This window comes from Gracilinanus agilis, chromosome 3, assembly GCF_016433145.1.
Source record: "Gracilinanus agilis isolate LMUSP501 chromosome 3, AgileGrace, whole genome shotgun sequence".
NCBI classification, from domain to species: domain Eukaryota; kingdom Metazoa; phylum Chordata; class Mammalia; order Didelphimorphia; family Didelphidae; genus Gracilinanus; species Gracilinanus agilis.
Window position 1 is genome coordinate 10,892,267 of NC_058132.1, and position 19,911 is coordinate 10,912,177.

At 36.7% G+C, this 19,911-nt stretch overlaps 1 pseudogene; it reads left to right on the forward strand.

Moving 5' to 3' along the window:
- Positions 1-10,370, forward strand: part of LOC123240731 — a 139,440-nt pseudogene extending 129,070 nt beyond the window's left edge.
- The last annotated feature ends 9,541 nt before the right edge of the window (positions 10,371-19,911 follow it).

Sequence of the window (19,911 nt, forward strand, 5' to 3'; positions counted from 1 at the left end):
AATGGGCAGGTCTTAATGAATGACCAAGTGCTCAATAAGCTGGGAAGTACAGGAATCCTCACTCTGGGTGGTCACTAATATCTATTATCATGACTATCCTTTCCAAGGCCTCTGCAACAAGAGGTCAAGCTCTGATTTTTTGCTGACAATTCCTATCCATGTCAAGAGTCAGTCACCTCGTATAGCTCAGGATGGCAGCTAAGGATGCCTGACCTGAGCCTTTGCACCTGGGAGATGGGCGTCCTGTACTCCTGACTGATTGTCTTATGCCATACTTGCAGCACAGTGTGGAGAGTTTGGTAGGAACTTTTGGATTACAGGCTTCAGGTCAAAGTGCCTGTTAGGCAGATTTCATACCCCCCTAAGCCATACTGTGGTCCCTTGTCAGGAGCACCTTCAGTCAAGAGCAATTTGAGATACGAGCCAGCACCATCTCAATTCTTTACTTTAAATCAGGAGTGGATATTTGAATCCCAAGCTTCTAACACCCTCCGCTAGATAGGCCATTTCAACTAAAACCTTTCTATGGAAATTTCTTCCTCTCTTTTAGAACATTTTGATAATGTGTGAAACTAGTGTCATTACACAGCTCCAATGCAGGACCTGTTGCAACTTTTTCTGGGTGTGTCTTTTCATTTTTTTTTTTTCTTAAACCCTTAACTTCTGTGTATTGACTTATAGGTGGAAGAGTGGTAAGGGTAGGCAATGGGGGTCAAGTGACTTGCCCGGGGTCACACAGCTGGGAAGTGTCTGAGGCCGGATTTGAACCTAGGACGTCCCGTCTCTAGGCCTGGCTCTCAATCCACTGAGCTACCCAGCTGCCCCTGAGTGTGTCTTTTCAATGAACTGTTTAATTTTTTCCCAAATCTTCAATCTTTCCTTAATCTCACTTGTTTGATTACCTCCTCCTCCTTAGGCTCATCCCAAAGGGGAAAGCTTATGTTTCAAATATCCCCTCATGAGTTAAAGCAAAAAATCCCAATTGTGACTGCTGGTATCTCAAATTGCTTGTGACTTAAGGTGCTCGTGTATCAAGGCACTACTATATGTCGATAGATAGATAGATAGATAGATAGATAGCGAGAGAGAGAGAGAGAGAGAGAGAGAGAGAGAGAGAGAGAGAGAGAGAGAGAGAAGACGACACCAATGCTGGAGGACTTACTTTTTTCTTTATTGAGAAGTTCAACTGATCATTTTAAATGACCAGTAGATTAATTAATTAATTTAAGATGAAGAAATTCTGCCTCTCAAGAACTTCAGTCATTGCAGTCAGTACAATGAATTAATTATGAATTAATTTAGTCCCCAACCCCAGTTAATCAAGTGTTATCTTTTTTTTTTTTTTAAAAACCCTTATCTTTGATCTTGGAATCAATACTATGTATTGGATCCAAGGCAGAAGAATGGGGTAAAGGCTAGGGAATGGCGGTCAAGTGACTTGCCCAGGGTCACACAGCTGGGGGGAGTGTTGGAGACCAGATTTGAACCTAGGACCTCCCATTACTAGGCCTGACTTTCAATCCACTGAGCTACCCAGCTGCCCCCAAATGTTATCTTTTTAAAAGATGAATACTCCCTCCTTTCCTCATCACACTTACTCTCCTGTAACTAAATATAAAATGACTGAATGTTTTCTAGTAAAAAATGACAGTCATCATAAAGCAAAAACAGGATGTTTTGGCACATCATACCCAGTGTTTTGCCAAATTGTCAATATAACCACAAATGATTGTTTTTCTTCATTTCTAACTCTGGAGTTCTCTTTTTGCTTTCAGTTAGTTAAGAGTATGTCAGCCTTTTAGGAAATTAAGTAGAGAATTGCTTTTTTGTTGTTTTCTCCTTATTAATCATTGGTAATATTTTCCCCAGAATACCCAATAATTGTTTCCTTCTCCCAAACTTCAAAAAAATGTTTGTGAGGAGGAGGGATTTCAGTTCACCTTCTCTCTTCTCCACAGAATCTCCTTCCTCCCTCAGAGAGCACATACCCTCTCCCTAATTCCATAGGGAAAAGCATTTCAGAGTGAGACACTTCTACAGTCTTTATTCTTCCAACATGATTCTCACTTCAGGCACAAAATGCCTTTATCAGTATTCCATTGGGTTCTAAATGACTGGTCTCCAGAGCTGGTTCTGACACTCTTCAAGGTGAAAAGTTTGGGGTGAGTCCCTTGTGTGCTTTAGTTTCTTCAAGTTAGTTGATGAGGCCTGGATTGAATGAATTCTGCAGGTTCAGCTCTAAATCTTGTGACTTTTGCTGGTTTAGGGGTCAATAACATTCAAGGATGTGGCTGTGGACTTCACCCAGGAGGAGTGGTGCCTGTTGGACCCTTCTCAGAAAGAGCTGTACAGGGAAGTCATGCTGGAGAATGTGCAGAATGTACTCTTCGTTGGTAAGGACCATTTCTTCTGTTAACTCTTAATCTGCCATTAAGAGAATGTCTTAATTCCATGTTGAAGGTACAGGATTTTAAGCCTTTGTCAATGATTAAAAAAGCAAAAGTGCTGATCTATGCACAGAGTTCTTCTGCCTAGTTTCATTTTTTAAAAAAAAGTCTTTGAATTCTGTGATGGGAAGCTGGGACTTTCCTTTCTTTTCCTGAAATTGTCTCTCTTCTATTTTATTAAGCTTCAGGTGAAAACTTAAAACAGTGTTACAGATTTACGTTCCTGAAGTTAATCACAAAAGTTATCTAGTTGACCTTCTAATTAGACCTGAATTTTTTTTTTGCAAATTCTCTGTTAATATCAAGGCAGATTTTCCATGCAGATGGGCATTGAAGAGGATACTCTACCTGCCAAGGCAGCCCCTTCCTATGTGGGATGAGGGGTATTTAGGAAGGACTTTTTGTTAAGAAGTGTTAATTGGGAGGCAGTTCCAAGAAGGCAGCCTAGCAGAAGGAAAAGCTGGAACTACCCTGAGAATCTCAAATGAACCTTAAAAGAGTGCTTCTAGAATTCTAAAATCATAGAATGAACAAAAGGTCAGAGTAAGGTGAGGCTCCTGAGGAAAACTACTGGAAAGTAGAAAGGATCTATTTCTGGGGACGAAGAGGAATTGGATGTAAAACTGGGCAAAGGAGAATGCAGAAAATCCATCCCCTACATACTGCTCTATTACCCGTACCTGGGCAGAAGACAAACTTGAAGACCCCAGACCCTTATTAAGCCTTCATTAGTACTTCCCATGTTCACCCCTTAAGGTTGGGAAGCAGAGAGTAAAGGGAAGGGGATGGAGGGTAAACTATTGGATTTCCACTCAAATAAGAAAAGCAGGATTAACAATTATAATCTCAGACCAAGCTAGAGCAAAAATAGATCTAATTAAAAGAGATAAGGTTGATAATTACATCTTGATTAAATGAGACCATATTAGTTCTTAACATATATGTACCAACTGATATAGCCTCCAGATTTTTAAAGTAGAAACTAAAGGAAAATAAGGAGAAAATTGCTAATAAAACTTTACTGATAGGGGATCTAAACCTTCCTTTATCAGAATTCTCACCAAAAAATAAACAAGAAAGGAATAAAGGAAATATATGAAATTTTAGACAAGTTACATTTATAAGATATCTGAAGCAAACAGACTGATATAGAAAAGGAACATATCTTCTTTTCAGGTGCTCATAGAAAATATGGAAAAGACCATGCAGCAGTGTATAAAAACTTCAAAATGAAATGCAAAAAACCAAAAGTAATAACTGCAACCTTTTCAGATCATAATGCAATAAAAGTATTGTCAATAAGAATTAATAGAAACAGGGGGCAGCTGGGTAGCTCAGTGGATTGAGAGCCAGGCCTAAAGACGGGAGGGGTCCTAGGTTCAAATCCGGCCTCAGACACTTCCCAGCTGTGTGACCCTGGGCAAGTCACTTGACCCCCATTGCCTACCCTTACCACTCTTCCACCTAGGAGCCAATACACAGAAGTTAAGGGTTTAATAATTAAAAAAAAAAAAAAAGTAAAAGTAAAAGAACTTTTGAACTAACAAATAAGACTAGAAGTTTGTTTTTAAAGAAAAAAGGGGCAAATAAATTAGAGCATTAATCTAACTTCTATTTAAATAATTTGGCAAAATAAGCAAAGCTGTCCTATAAAGTTGTTAGTGTGATGCAAATAAGATGCTGTGGGATGAGCCAGGAGAAAAAAAACTCTTAGCAAATTTACTTAATGAGTAGTGATGCAAAAATCTTAGCCAGCTCACAAAGTTTATTCTCTATGACCAGGTGGAATTTATACCAGGGATGAAAGGTTAGTTTAATATTAGGAAAACTATCAGCATAGTTGACTATATCAATAAGCTATCTAACAGAAATCACATGGTTATTTCAGTAGATGAAGAAAAGACCTTCGACAATATACAATACCCATTCCTCTTAAAATCCTAGAAAGCAAAGCAATAAAATGGACATCCTTTAAAATAATAAGTATCTATCTAAAACCATCAGTAAGTATCATATGCAATGGGGATCATTTAAAAACCTTCTCAGTAAGATCAGGACTGAAGAAAGGATGCATATTATCAAGACTATTTAATTTTGTACTAGAAATGTAAGCTTTAGTAATAAACAGTTTTATTTTTCTTTAATTGCATATAATAACAATTTTTATCATGTTTTCCAAAGTTTTGAGTCCAAACTGTGTCCTTCTCTCCTCCCTCAGATACTAATTAATTGGATCCAGGTTATACAAAAGATATTTCCATTTTCATCATGTTGTGAGAGAAGATTCCTATAAAGCTAAAACCCTAAAATAAGAACATGTATAAATAAAATAAAATGAAGAACAGTCTGTGTTGATCTGCATTCAGACCCCATTTGTTCTTTCTCTGAAGGACCATAGCATTTTTCATCATAAGTCCTTCAGAAGGGGGCAGCTGGGTAGCTCAGTGGATTGATAACCAGGCCTAGAGATGGGAGGTCCTAGGTTCAAATCTGGCCTCAGACACTTCCCAGCTGTGTGACCCTGGGCAAATCACTTGACCCCCATTGCCTAGGCCTTACCACTCTTCTGCCTTCCAAGGCAGAAGGTAAGGTTTTTCAATAAATAAATAAATAAATAAGCAAATAAATCTATAAATGGGGGTCAGGGGGAGTCCTTCAGAATTTTCTTGGTTCATTGTACTGCAGAGAAGAGTGAAGTCTTTCACAATTGATCATCATACAATATTGCTGTTACTGTGTATAGTGTTCTCCTGGTTCTGCTCACTTCACTTGTATCAATTTATGTAGATCTTTCCAAGTTTTTCTTTTAATTTTCTTTTTAAATTTCTTTCCATAGTTACATGATTCATTTTCTCTCCCTCCCCTCTTCCCTCCCCCATCCTGGAGTTGAAATTCAATTGCACTGGAATATTATACCTATATTATCATTCAAAACTTATTTCTATGTTATTCATTTCTGTAATGGGGTAGTCTTTTAAAACCAAAATCCATATAAATGAGTGATAAGTTACATGTTTTAGTCTGGACTTCTACTCTCACAGTTCTTTTTCTAGATGTCAATAGCATTCCTTGTCATAAGCCCCTTGGAATGTCCTGGATCATTGCATTCCTTTTAGCAACGATTCAGTTTCTGTGTACAGTGTTTTCCTGGTTCTCCTTATTTCAGTCCCCATCAATTCATGTGGGTCTTTCAAGTTCTTATAGAAATCAAACTGTTCATTATTCCTTATAGCACAATAATATTCCATCACCATCATTTGCCACAATTTGTTCAGCCATTCCCCAGTGGAGAGGACCCCCCCCTACCCATTTTCCAATTCTTTGCTACCCAGAAAAGCACAGCTAATAATATTTTTGTACAAACAGATTCTTTCCCTTTTTTTTTTTTTTTTAATCACTTGAGCATACAAACCTAGTAGTGGTATTGATAGATCAAAGGGCATGCATTATTTTAAAACCCTTTGAGCATAGTTCCAAATTGCCTACCAGAATGGTTGGATCCATTCACAACTCCACTAGCAAAGCATTAATGTCCCAATTTTGTTTGCCACATCCTCTCCAACATTTATTATTTTCCTTTACTGTCATATTGACCACTCTATTACCTTTAAGATGCTACCTCAGAATTGTTTTGATTTGTATTTCTCTATTCAGAAGGGATCAAAAACATTATTTCATGTGATTATTGATGGTTGTGATTTCTTTATCTCAAAACTGCCAATTCTTGTCCTTTAACCATTTGTGAATTGGGAAATGGTTTAGTTTTTCATCAGTTTGACTTAGTTCTTTGTATATTTGAGAAATTAGATCTGTCAGAGAAATTTGTTATAAAAATTTTTCCAGTTTTTGAGGCATCCATTCTAATTTTGATTTCATTGGTTTTGTATGTACAAAACTTTTTTAATTTGATGTAGTCAAAATAATTCATTTTGCATCTTGTAATGTTCTCTGTCTCTTGCTTGGTCTTTAATACTTCCCTTCTCCATAGATCTAACAGGTATATTATTTTTCATTCCCTGACTTTATTTATAATTTCATTCTTTATGTTAAAGTCATATACCCATTGTGAACTTATCTTGGTATAAAGTGTGAAAAATTGATCTAAACCTCATTTTGTCATGCTGCTTTATAATTTTCCCAGCAAGTTTTGTCCAATATTGAGTTCTTATCCCAAAGGCTGTAATCCTTGGGTTTATCAAACACTAGATTGTTGAAGTCATTTACCCGAGTCTATTCCATTGATCCACCCTTCTATCTCTTAGCTAATGCCATATTATTTTGATTATCACTGTTTTATAGTATAGTTAAAGATCTGGTCCTGCTAGGTCAACATCCTTCACATTGTTTTTCTTTGATCCTCTTGACATTCTTGATCTTTTGTTCTTTCAGATCAATTTTGTTATTATTTTTTCCATTCTATTAAATATTTTTTCTCTTTTGTTAGGTAGAGCACTGAATAAGTAAATTAATTTAGGTAATACTCTCATTTTTATTACATTAGCTCATCTTACCCAAGAGCAATTAATGTTTCTTCAGTGATTTAGATCTAGTTTCATTCGTGTGAAAAGTGTTTTCTAGTTGTGTTTATATAATTCTTGTACTTCACTTGGCACATTCCCAAATATATTGTATTGTCTAAAGTGACCCTATAAAAATACTTGGAAATTATAAGTGCTTGGAAAACTAGAAAACCATATGGCAAAAATTAGGTATAGACCAATAGCTCACACCCTATATCAAGATATGGTCCAAATAGGCATATGATTTAGACATAAAGGGTGAAATTATAAGTAAATTCAGGGAATATAGAATTGTTTGGCTGGCAGATCTATGGAGAAAGGAAGAATTTCTGACCAAACAAGAGATAGAGAACATTATAAGATGTAAAATGAATAATTTAAAGTATAACAACTTTAAACTGTTTTGAACAAATGAAACAAATGTAACCAAGATTAGAAGAGGAACAATTGAGGTCCATTAAGAGGACCACATTTTTTATTTTTCTCTCCTGACCCCTTTGTTCTTCCTTATGTCCAGGGTTTCCAGTTCCAAGAGCAAATTTTATCTCCTGTTTTCAGTGAGGGGAATCACCATGTCTTCTAGAGAAAAAAAGGCCCAAAGATCTCCTGTCCAGGGAGTGAGTTGAAAGTGGGTGTATAAGGGCTGTTACCCAAAAAAACTTTTATCTGTTGTGAAGGGAGGGCTAGAGGTAGGGGCTGGCAGACCAACCCTGAATTATACTGTTTACTTCCTAAGATATGCATGATAGACTCAGTAAAGAGTAGGAGACATAATATATGGTAGATTGTAAGTATGCCTGCTCTTAATGGCATATGATATTTTTGCATCTGCAGAGAAAAGAAGAAAATTGATATTGAACTTTGAAAATTGCTGCATGAGAGTTAAAAAGAGTGAAGTCATTTCTCAGCTTACCATATAAAATTTACCAAGTATGACCATATGATAATGCATTCAAAATGATGGGAACGAAATATCTGGAAGGTTTCCTGAGATTGACAAAATTCTAAGATTACTGAGTGAGTGACTTTAAAAGGAAAGACAGAAAGGACACTGGACAAAGATTGTTCAGAACTGTGAACAAAGCATGCTTAGGCACAGGGTTTTAGTTGTAGTCTGCTTGCAAGGAAGTTGTTGGTCAGGTCACTTTTCCATTATTTACATATGACAAGAATGATGAAGTATAATGAGAGTCTTGGTCTTGTCTATCTCACAGATCCATTGTGAGGTTTCATTGTTATTTTATGTGAAAGTATTTCTAAAATCTTCCATCTTACAGTTATGACCAAATGGTGTATCCAAAGTCTGGTTCTGCTCATTTAAGTTTGAAAACTACTTTTTCACCTTAGGAAATAGAATAAAAATCAGTTTATTACTGCCAATAGAGGAAAGAACTTCTATTTTGTGTGTGTGTGTCTGCTTTTGTTTTGTGTTTATATCATTTTTTTTTCTTCAGAGGCAGAGACCAATTTTGAAGTGAAGGAGATGTCTACAAAGCTGAGCCTTTTTGTGGAGCGATCTGGCCTTCCAAGAGGCATGAATAACAGTCCCTGTCACTTCATTTTGAGAGTAATCTCTAACTCTAATATCAAGGTAAATAAAAATGCAAAGAGTGACTGTGAATTTGATGAAGTTGCAGAGAAAGTCAGCCAACATTCAGTCCTAAATCAGTATATGAAATTGACCTCAGGACACAACTGTTGTGTGGATAGTGAAAATACCAAAATCTTTCCTGAAAAAGTAAGATTTAAGCATTCGCATAAGAAGCCTTCTGAAATGACTATATATCAAGATAACCTAGGGAGAATCACCTATGGCTCGAGTTTAGATCTCATAAGACATCCAGAAAGCAAACATGTAGAGATGCTTCCTGTGAGTAATAAAGGTAGGAGACCTTTCAGTCAGAACTCTGAGTCTGGTTCCTATCAAATAATCCATTCTGGAGAGAGACCTTATCAATGTAAAGAATGTGGAAAGACTTTCACACAGAGGGGTCATCTTGTTAGACATCAGAGAATCCACACTGGAGAGAAACCTCATGAATGTACACAGTGTGGAAAGACTTTCACAGAGAGTAGCTCTCTTGCTAGGCATCAGAGAATCCATAGTGGAGAGAAACCTTATGAATGTACACAGTGTGGAAAGGCTTTTATACACAGGGTGAGTCTTGCTGCACATCAGAGGATCCACACTGGAGAGAAACCTTATGAATGTACACAATGTGAAAAGATTTTCACACAGAGGGGAGATCTTGTTAGACATCAGAGAATCCACACTGGTGAGAAACTTTATGAATGTACACAGTGTGGAAAGCCTTTCACACGTATGTGTGATCTCGCTAAACATCAAAGAATCCACTCTGGTGAGAAACCTTATGAATGTACGCAGTGTGGAAAGGCTTTCACACAGAGGGGTAATCTTGCTAAACATCAGAGAATCCACTCTGGAGAGAAACCTTATGAATGTACACAGTGTGGAAAGGCTTTCACACAGAGGGGTAATCTTGCTAAACATCAGAGAATCCACTCTGGAGAAAAACCTTATGAATGTACACAGTGTGGAAAGGCTTTTACACAGAGGGTTAATCTTGCTGCACATCAGAGAATCCACTCTGGAGAGAAACCTTATGAATGTAAACAATGTGGAAAGCCTTTCACACGAAGGGGTAAGCTTGCTGCACATCAGAGAATCCACACTGGAGAGAAACCTTTTGAATGTACACAATGTGGAAAGGCTTTCACAGAGAGTAGCTCTCTTGTTAGGCATCAGAGAATACACACTGGAAAGAAACCTTATGAATGTACACAGTGTGGAAAGGCTTTCATACATAGGGTGAGTCTTGCTGCACATCAGAGCATCCACACTGGAGAGAAACCTTATGAATGTACACAGTGTGGAAAGGCTTTCATACACAGGGTGAGTCTTGCTGAGCATCAGAGAATCCACACTGGAGAGAAACCTTATGAATGTACACAGTGTGGAAGGGCTTTCTCACGGAGGGGAGATCTTGCTAAACATCATAGAATCCACTCTGGAGTAAAACCATATGAATGTACACAATGTGGAAAGATTTTCACAGTGAGGGGTCATCTTGTTAGACATCAGAGAATCCACACTGGAGAGAAACCTTATGAATGTACACAGTGTGGAAAGGCTTTCACACAGAGGCAATATCTTGCTGTACATCATAGAATCCACTCTGGAGAGAAACCTTATGAATGTACACATTGTGGAAAGGCTTTCACACGGAGGGACAATCTTGCTGCACATCAGAGAATCCACTCTGGAGAGAAACCGTATGAATGTACACAGTGTGGAAAGGCTTTCACACACAGTGTAAGTCTTGCTAAGCATCAGAGAATTCACACTGGAGAGAAATCTTTTGAATGTAATAAATTCAGATAGTCTTTCTCCAAATGCTCCACAGTTCCTTCATGTCAAAAAATCCCCCCTGGAGAGAAACCTCATAAATGAGACTGATCTTATACTTTCCACTTTTAGCTTATTTAACAGAAGAGGATTCACATTAGAGAGAAACTTTAGGAATATGATCAGTGTGGTAAGGGCTTCAGGCAACAATCATCTCTTATTCCCAAGCAAGAATTCCTTTTGGATAGAAATCTTATTCCTGTCATGAGTGAAAAAAGACATTGAAATGGAGAGTCCACAACTTGTTCAGTAGGAGTAAATGTCTTCTGAATAGATCAGTCTCAGATGAATTTCCTGTAGGAAGGCTTTCAGCCAGAGACATCTCTTATTTCATGTCACAGGATTTATAGTGCAACAAAACCTAATGGCTGTGCTCAAGTTGATGTGTTTTCCTTAGGAGGAGGTTGATCACTCATTTGGAGATGTGCAAATGAAAACAATTTGAGGGACCAGCCCACATAGATTGGTTATTATGTCAGAAAAGGAAAAAAAAAACTTGGAGATGTGTGAAGATTGAAAAAGGAATGAACTTCTGGGGTTGTTGTGAACTAATTCAACCATTCTTGAGAAATCAATTTGGAACTATGTCAACAGGCATCAAAAAACAAAAAGGAAAAAGACCTACATATATTAAAAATGCAGAACACTTAAAGGTACTCTTTTTGGGGTGACAAAAGTGTTGGAAATTAAGAGGAAACTCATCCATTGGGAAATGGCTAAGCAAATGATGGCATCTTATTGTAATGGAATCCTATTATTTTATCTTTAATTAGGAAGAACTTAGAAAAACCTGGAAAGACTTGAGAACTGATGCAAACTTTAATGTAGTCAAAATCATTCATTCTACATTTTGTAATGTTCCCTGTCTCTTGTTTTGTCTTAAATTTCCTTCCTTTCCCATAGATCTGACAGGTATACTATTTCCTGTTGCTCTAACTCATTGTGAACTTCTCATGGTATAAGGTTTTTGTGAGAATTTAGTCTAAACCTAATTTTTCCTATACTGTTTTCCAATTTTCCTAGTAGTTTTTGTCAAATAGTGAGTTGTTGTCCCAAAAATCTGGTTCTTTGGGTTTATCGAACACTAGCTTGCTGAGGTCATTTTACTCTAGTCTATTCCATTGATCCACCCTTCTGTCCCTTAGACAGTACCATATTGTTTTGATGATCAGTGTTTTTTAGTATTAGTTCCCTTGATATTCTTGATCTTTTGTTCTTCCAGATTAACTTCGTTATGATTTTTTCTAATTCTTTAAAAATGGTTCTTGGTAGTTTGATAGGCATAGTACTGAATAAACAAATTAATTTGGCTAGGATTGTCATTTTTATTATAATAGCTCATCCTACCCATGAACAATTAATGATTTTCCAATTGTTTAGACTTCGTTTTATTTGTGTGAAAAGTGCTTTGTGGTTGTTTGTCTTGGCAAAAAGATTCTCAAATATTTTATATTGTCTAGTGTGATTGTAAATGGAGTTTCTCTTTCTAACTCTTGCTGTTAATTTTTGTTGGAAATATATAAAAATTCTGATCGTTTATGTGGGGTTATTTTGTATTGTATAATTAGCATTTCTTCCTCAGAACTCTAAATCTCAGCTTCCCACTTTCCTTCTCACTGTACATCCTTACATTTTGTAGATAAAGTTTGTGTGTGACCCCGCCTCTCACTGTTCTCCCCATGATCGAGGTTGCGGCTGCGGGCTTTATGCTGGCCAAGAGAATTTACACACATGGGTTTTCTTTTTGTTAGATAATTAGGTTTGAACTTCTATTTCTCTTAGTTTATTTTCTTTCTACTTCAAGTGATTATTAATAAACTTTATAAAATATAATACTTGAAGTTATTGGATATTAATTTAAATTTTACATTGTGGGAACCAGAAGTTGGGAGTTTAGAACCCTTGTTGCTCTCTTAAGTTTGTAGAGAAATTTTTTTAATAGACAAAAAGATTAGTTTTAAAAGCCCCTGCTGCCCTCACTGCTGCTCCTCCCATGCCCACAGCTTCTGTTGCTGTTGCTGTGAGCCTGCCTCCACTTCCCTTGAGCACACTGGCTGGGGATCCTTGAGAACCCTTTTCTGCACTGAAGCTAATGTTTTAAATCCCCCTGTCCATTGCATTGCTAACAATTGCTTGCTTGCTTGCTACTGCTTTGGAAGCCTGGGTGTTTCTTTTAAGCAACAATTAAGACTCCTAAAGGATTTTATCTGTGGAGACTCTTCCACCCTCTTAACTCCATGCCTACATAGCTAGGGAGTGCAATTGTGGGGAGCAGCAGTCCCTACCCACATGAGAGTGGAAGCAAGAGACTTGCTAGCCTTTTTACCCTTGGGGGGAGAGTAGGAAAGGTTACTCTCCCAAACATCTTAACTTTTGCCAGTGCATACTAGGGCAGAGCCACCTACGGACAGGAAGTACAATTGCAAGCATTGGCTACTCTATGAAAGAGCAGATGGGGTTCATCCACACTGTCCAGTGTGGGTATGGGGAACCCCAGAAGTGTGACCTGATGAGAGCTTTTCTTAATTTCTCCCTTTTTATAGTTAAGAGGTGAGCAAAAAGATTTCTGAGTAAGAGGCCCCTTGCTGTGCAAACTGTCAGTTGGTGAGAGTTAGAAGGGTGTGGCTGAGAGTCAGTTACAGCTGGCATTTGGAAAGGGGGCTTTTGTTGTCTGGGTCCCCTTGGAGAGGAGTGTGTGTGGCTCGCTCTCTCTGGGACTTTTGGCATCAGAGAAATGGATTTAAGGCCTTAATAGCTTTATTGATTAAATTATTAGATAGTCAGAGCAGAAAAGTTAGGCCAGAGCCTATCTCTGGCAGAAGGCACTGTCCTCAAAGGCAGATAGATTTAGAGTTTTCTAGAAAAATTTTAGTTAGAATTGGGAACTCGAGTATAGTTACTAGCCATTATAAGATTACTCTCATTTTCCTCCTTTCTATTTCCTATCCATACTTTCCTCATAATAAACTAGGCATTTTGTGTTTAAGAAGCTGCTCTCCTGACTTTTGTTCAAACTTTTGCCCCCAAAATTTAACCCTTCACAGCCTGGCAAGCCAGCTAGGTGTTTGATTAATCTATTGATCTTCTGTTTTTTCCAATATTAGGGACAGGATAGGAATGTAACTATGGTGCTTGGTACTATCTGTATCAAGTATTTATTTTAATCCTTACTTAGAAAAAGAAACAATTAAAAGAGAGATTAATGGAGACTAGATTTGCATATCTTGAGGATTGCATCTCTCAGTTGACTTAGACTATTGCCCACCAAACTGAAACTATCTCTAAAGTTGAAGGTAGTATCTTAAAATTGACTGAAACTATCTCTCTCATCTCAAACTAACTCTCCTACTGTTTCTAATTCTCCAACCAAGGCTGAAAAAAATAAAACACAAAAGAAAGAAGATACAAAACCTAGCCTATTCCCTTTAAGAGAAGTACCAACTTAAAATCCAAAGAAGAACAAGTTTGTAACTATTATGTACCACAAACCATTTACCTATCAGGATATGGAGGTATTGAAGCACAGTATTCCTTCTTTTGAGGAGGAGCTCACAGCTGTGTTAAAAAAAGCTAGAGAAGATATTCAGGAAATTTGATCCAGCCTGGATTGATTTTGAATATCTTCTAGATGAGTTACTAACTAAAAGGGAAAAGGATAAAGTTATCAAGCTTACTATTGAGGAGTGGGGTACAGCTGACTGGCCTGAGAATGATCCTCATTGGGACTTTAACATTGAAAAAACTATGATAGATTGTCATGATAGGGAGGCAGTTTTGAATGCAATGAGAGCATGTTCAGATAGACTTAGTACTTGGACAAAATTTGAAAATTTAAAACATGAGATAGAAAATCCTCAGTTCATGGACAAACTTATAGAACTGGGAGGGAGATATATAAACATTGACATAACAAGAGAGACATTAGACAACTGAGAAGGCAGTTTTTAAGAAACTGTTGCAAAGTAGTCAAGGACTATTTCAAAACCAGTTGCCCTATATGGATGAATATGGACCTTGATGAATTAAGGAGAATGGCAGTTTATGTTTATAATTGGCATGAAATGAAAGATTCCAATGATAGTGATTTGGTGGATGCATTAAGAAAGGAAATGAAAGCATTAAAGGGAAAAATTGATAAACTTGAAAAAGGTGATATAAGTTTTGGAGTAGCCGTGGCTCCAGTGTGAGAATATACAACCCAAAGAGAATATATACAAACCAAAGGCCATTGTGTTACTTGTGTGGATAAAGGGGACACCTGATGATAAGTTGCAGATGCTGGAATCAAATATTCAGGAATTTTAGAAATAATAGTGGGAACTTTAGGAATACCTATTCTAGGAACAACCATCTTAGAAATAATAACAGAAACAATTTCCAAAATGAGAATTTTGGAAATTATGGGAATGATAGAAACAGTAACCAAACTGAGGCAAATGACTTGTTACAATATATCTGTAATGGAGCATGTCCACTTAGTAGCCAAAATGTAAATCCTCAATGAGAGGAATCTCAGATGGGTGCACATGTTCCTTTATGAAGGTTTGCCGGGGAGAAAGAATTCTGGAATGAAATAGTGAAATATTTGATTTTCCAGATACTGATATCATTTCACCAGTCATCCCAGTCCACTCTCCCCTAGATAGTAATGAACCATGTGTGACACTGAAAGTACGGAATATGTTATACAATTGTCTTCTAGATACTGGGGCATCAACATTTGTGCTAATGAGTACACCTTAACCTGATTGTAATACTGTTGGCTCTATTAATGTCGTCAGAGTGTCCGGAATACCTTTGGAAGTCCAAAAGTTTTCGCCAGAAATGGTGTCTGTTGGACCTTCATCCATGGAGCATTTGTTCCTACTGCCTAATTCCCCTATGAACTTATTGGGGAGAGATCTGTTGTGTAAATTAAGAGCCAAGGTAATATGTACTCAAGATAGTGATATTACATTAGAACTACCTGAAGAATCTCTAAATTTGTTCCCAGTGCTCTTTCTAGATAATCAGGAGGTGGATAAAACTCCAACTTTTAAAATACATTGTAATATGGTTCTTTGCTTCAAATGATGTAAAAAATGTTAATGTTTGTATTTAACACTAATTTGCAGAGTTCCATTTTATGGTCTAGGAACTATAGGTGAAATTTAAAAACTTACAGGGGATACAGTGTATAAAAAGAATTTTCAACCCACTCCATTTCAAATACTGTTAACAACCCCTACAGTAATCAAGATAGGAGAGGACATCATGGATGAGAGGTGAGAATCAAGAATAAGATTATAGGTACAACTGAACTCTATTTTTAAGGACACTTAACTCATCAAGGACAACTGGACTATTTTCAAGGATATTATTTGCAAGGACAGTGGACTACAACCAGAGATTTTTTGCACCAACACTACTACAAGGACTACTACAAATGGACATTATTTTTGTTGTTGTTGTTGTTGTTGTTGTTTTAAACCCTTACCTTCCGTCTTGGAGTCAATACTGTGTATTGGCTCCAAGGCAGAAGAGTGGTAAGGGTAGGCAATGGGGGTCAAGTGACTTGCCCAGGGTCACACAGCTAGGAAGTGGCTGAGGCCAGATTTGAACCTAGGACCCCCCCCGTCTCTAGGCCCGACTCTCAATCCACTGAGCTACCCAGCTGCCCCCCTAAATGGACATTATTTTAAGGATTCTGAACTTTGCATTTAAATAAAAGGTTTCTCGTACATAAAAGTTTAAAATGGAATGTAATGGTAAGTATAATTAATATTATATTTTATTATGTTATTTATTATATATTATGTTATAGGATTTATTAGTTCTATGTAAAAATGATTATAATAATAATACTTTTATAGGATTATAGAAAAGTTATAGATATACTTTTACAGAAAAAGTTAAAATTAACTAAATGATAAGTAAATGGTAAATGGTAAGTAAAGTGTTATAAGTGGTGATCAAGATCCACCTCAGGGGGGATATATTAGATGTATATGTGTGTGTGTGTGTGTGTATATATGTATATTAGGTGTATATAATGCATATATAAGGTAGATATTAGATGTATATAATGTGTATAGAAGGCTCTTATTTATTTTTTGTATTTTTTGTGTGCATTGTAATTATAAGGTGTATTTGAATTAATATCTTTAGGTTCTTATTTCTGTAAAGTATAATAATAATAATAGTTTCATTTATGTATAGTATGAATTTTGTGATTCTGTAACTGAAATATTTGTAATTGTATATTATTTGAGACTTACATATTGCAATAATTGTTTTGCTTTCCTTCTTTCTCTCTTTACTTCTCCCTGTTTAAAATAAAGAGTATAGGATACTTTTGTTTGAAAGATCCATTGGGGAGACTGACTAGTCTCCTAATGAATCTCAAGGAGAATATGTTAGAGTTTTTCTCAATTTCTCCCTTTTTATATTTAAGAGACAAGGGAGCAAAAAGATTTCTGAGTTAAGAGTCCTCCCTGCTGTGCAAACGGTCAGTTGGTGGCAGTTAGAAGGGTGTGGCTGAGAGTCATTTACCACTGGCAGTTGGAAAAGGGGCTTTTGGTGTCTGGGTCCCCTAGGGAGAGGAGTGTCTGCCATTCACTCTCTGGGACTTTTGCAGTCAGAGAAATGGATTTAAGGCCTCAATAGCCTTATTGATTGTTGATTATCTTGGGTAGATAGGTAGATAGATAGTGGGTAAATTATTAGATAGTCAGAATAGAAAAGTTAGGCCAGAGCCTGGCTCTGGCAGAAAGCACTGCCCTTGAAGGCAGATAGATTTAGGGTTTTCTAGAAAATTCCTATTTAGGATTGGGATCTTGGGTATAGTTATAAGCTATTATAAGATTACTCTCACTTTCCTCCTTTCTATTTCCTATCCATACTTTCCTAATAATAAACTAAGCATTTTGTATTTAAGAAGCTGCTTTCCTGACTTTTGTTCAAAGTTTTACCCCTAAAATTTAACCATTCACAGACCAAAGGAATATAAATGTATGATGATATTGGGGAGGGGAAGTTACCTTAAAGAGTCTGGAGGTGAATTTTCAGACTCCATTATTTATATTAACTGTTTCAATTTGTTCCCCTCCAAATAGTGAAAAGGTCTCTGTAAGGCAGTTACTGGAATTGGATAAAAGGACTCTTGAATTCAGTGCCTATATCCTGTAACATATATTGTATTTACTGATTGTTTGCTTTAAGATTTAATTTTGATTTTAAGTTCACATATTGATCTAATCTATAATGTTCCATTTCACTATGCCATTTTCAGCTACTGTGTTTTGGCCATTAGCTATATGTGCTATTACATTGTCTTTATTTTATTGTCCCCATTTGACTGGACTGGAGAAAATACCATTGTAAAAGCCCATACTCAACTTGGACAAACCCTTTTCTGTGGCAAATCCATAGGTCCTTAAGGATGCTGGGTTTGTCACCAGGTCCATCGAGGTCACATGTTGCCTTAATGGCCTTCTGTTCCTTTTTGCCCTTGTTAATTGTCACTTAGATGATAATGGATAGACTCTATCAAACTGGTTACAACCTTTATACAACCTCTGGCGAATTTAACGAGGTGAAAATTTCAATTGATTTTAAGGGGTATTCAGAAGTGATTTTCATATATCTAGTAGCATCACTACATTTGACTGATCATTTGCCTACCTTTGAGTTGTTTGTAACAAGAGGTAAGGACCTATTTAGTAGTTGAAGTGAAGTGCAATAGCACTATTGTATTCCTCACCGCCGCATTTATTAAAAATGTGATGGATGAGACATACGAAGTGATTTTCACTATTTTAATCTTCGCCTCCAAATTGCAGTGGCTGGGACATATAAAGACATACTTTTTACTCTGTTACAGCCTCATACCATCAGAGGGAGGTTTCCCAAGGGGTTTCATTACCCTCTGATGGGCTATAATTTCATCTGTCTCATCTAGGATGTGGGAAGGATTTTCCCATAGAGCCTAGTGGCTCCTGGATGGTTTTTGTATTTGTAATTCCAGCTTACTCTGCTCTTCCACCAGAATGATCTAGATTTTAGACCCAAAAGGTCTTCATTAGCAGTACAGAGGTTTTTCTGGGCTCTCCTGCCAAATTTTGGAATAGTGGCAGTTATAGACTTTGTTAAAAATCTTACGGCCAAGATTGAAAGAGTGGCTAGATCTGGAGAACTTGTGACAAAAATTCATTAGCTTCAAAAGTTTTTTAAGTGTTACAGCAACTCATGTAAATCCCAATTTAGGTTGATAGGATAGATAACGTCTCTAACCTCTTCACATTACTTTATTGTTTCCTCTCCATTTTGTAAATATTTATAAATAAATTTGACTCAAGATATAATAAATATTAGGGACCACATAATATCATAAAATTATTGTCCAGCCATTCAATTTAACCCTTAAAAACTGAAGGTTCTCTGCAGATTCTTCAGCATCTCCTGGTTCTTTGAATTTCGGCTTCCTAATTAATGTTAAAGGGATTTTCTTAATCTCTCCTTCTGTCTCTTTAAGAGGCAAGAGTGCAGGATTTCTAAGTAGAACAGAACTGACAGGTGTCTGTGAGAAAGAGCTGAAGAACAGGGAGATAATGAGAGATACAAGGAAGAAATCAGTTGACATTTGGGGGTCTTTTACCTCTGGATCTCTTGAAAGCAGGAGGCATTTGGGAGTGAGGGCTTTGGCCTTTGGATCTTGAGAGATGAGGGGATCTGTCTCAGTCAAGGGACTACAAGTTTTACTACTGCCAGTTGGAGGATAAAACTTTATTTAAGGAGGTCATGGGTGGTGGCCATTTGTTTATTAGAAACATAGGTAGTTAGTGAATAATTTATAGAGTAGAGTAGAGTATCAGGCAGAAGAACTTGTTCTTTGAAGACAGAAGAAGAGTTTTAGAAATTTTAGATAGGAATTTAAGTATAGTCATAGGGTATTGGAATAATAATATTGCTTTCCTCCTTTCTATTTTCTATCTTTATCAAATTAATCTAAGTGTTTTATCAAACTGCTCTCCTCACTTTTATCAAACTCCTACCATTTAACCCTTACAACTAATTAGGACTTTGGATTCTGGTGAGATTCACTTTTAGATTTGCATTTGCAATCTGGAGACATTAGGATTAAACTCAGGCTATTTGTAGCTAAGCAATACTGTCTTTTTATCTACATTTTCCACTTTCTATTCCACCTCTTTGTAAATAAAGCTGATAAAAGTAATTTTGACTTAAGCTGTAATATTTTTAAATTGGCAACCACAATATTCCTTTAGAATTCTCATATTTAGCATGAAACCTAAATTTAAATTCTTACGGTAATTGGCAGACTTGAAAGGTTTTGATGATTACCCCCTCAATCTTCTTTAATTTTCTTCACTTTTTACTATCTTTAAGTCAGGTCTTAAGTAGCTAAATTCTAGAGTTCAGAGTTCTTACTCTACTCCAAGTTGGTAGAGCAGTTTAAAATAGATTAGCCATGAACTATATAATAGCGCTCGCTCTCTCTCTCTCTCTCTCTCTCTCT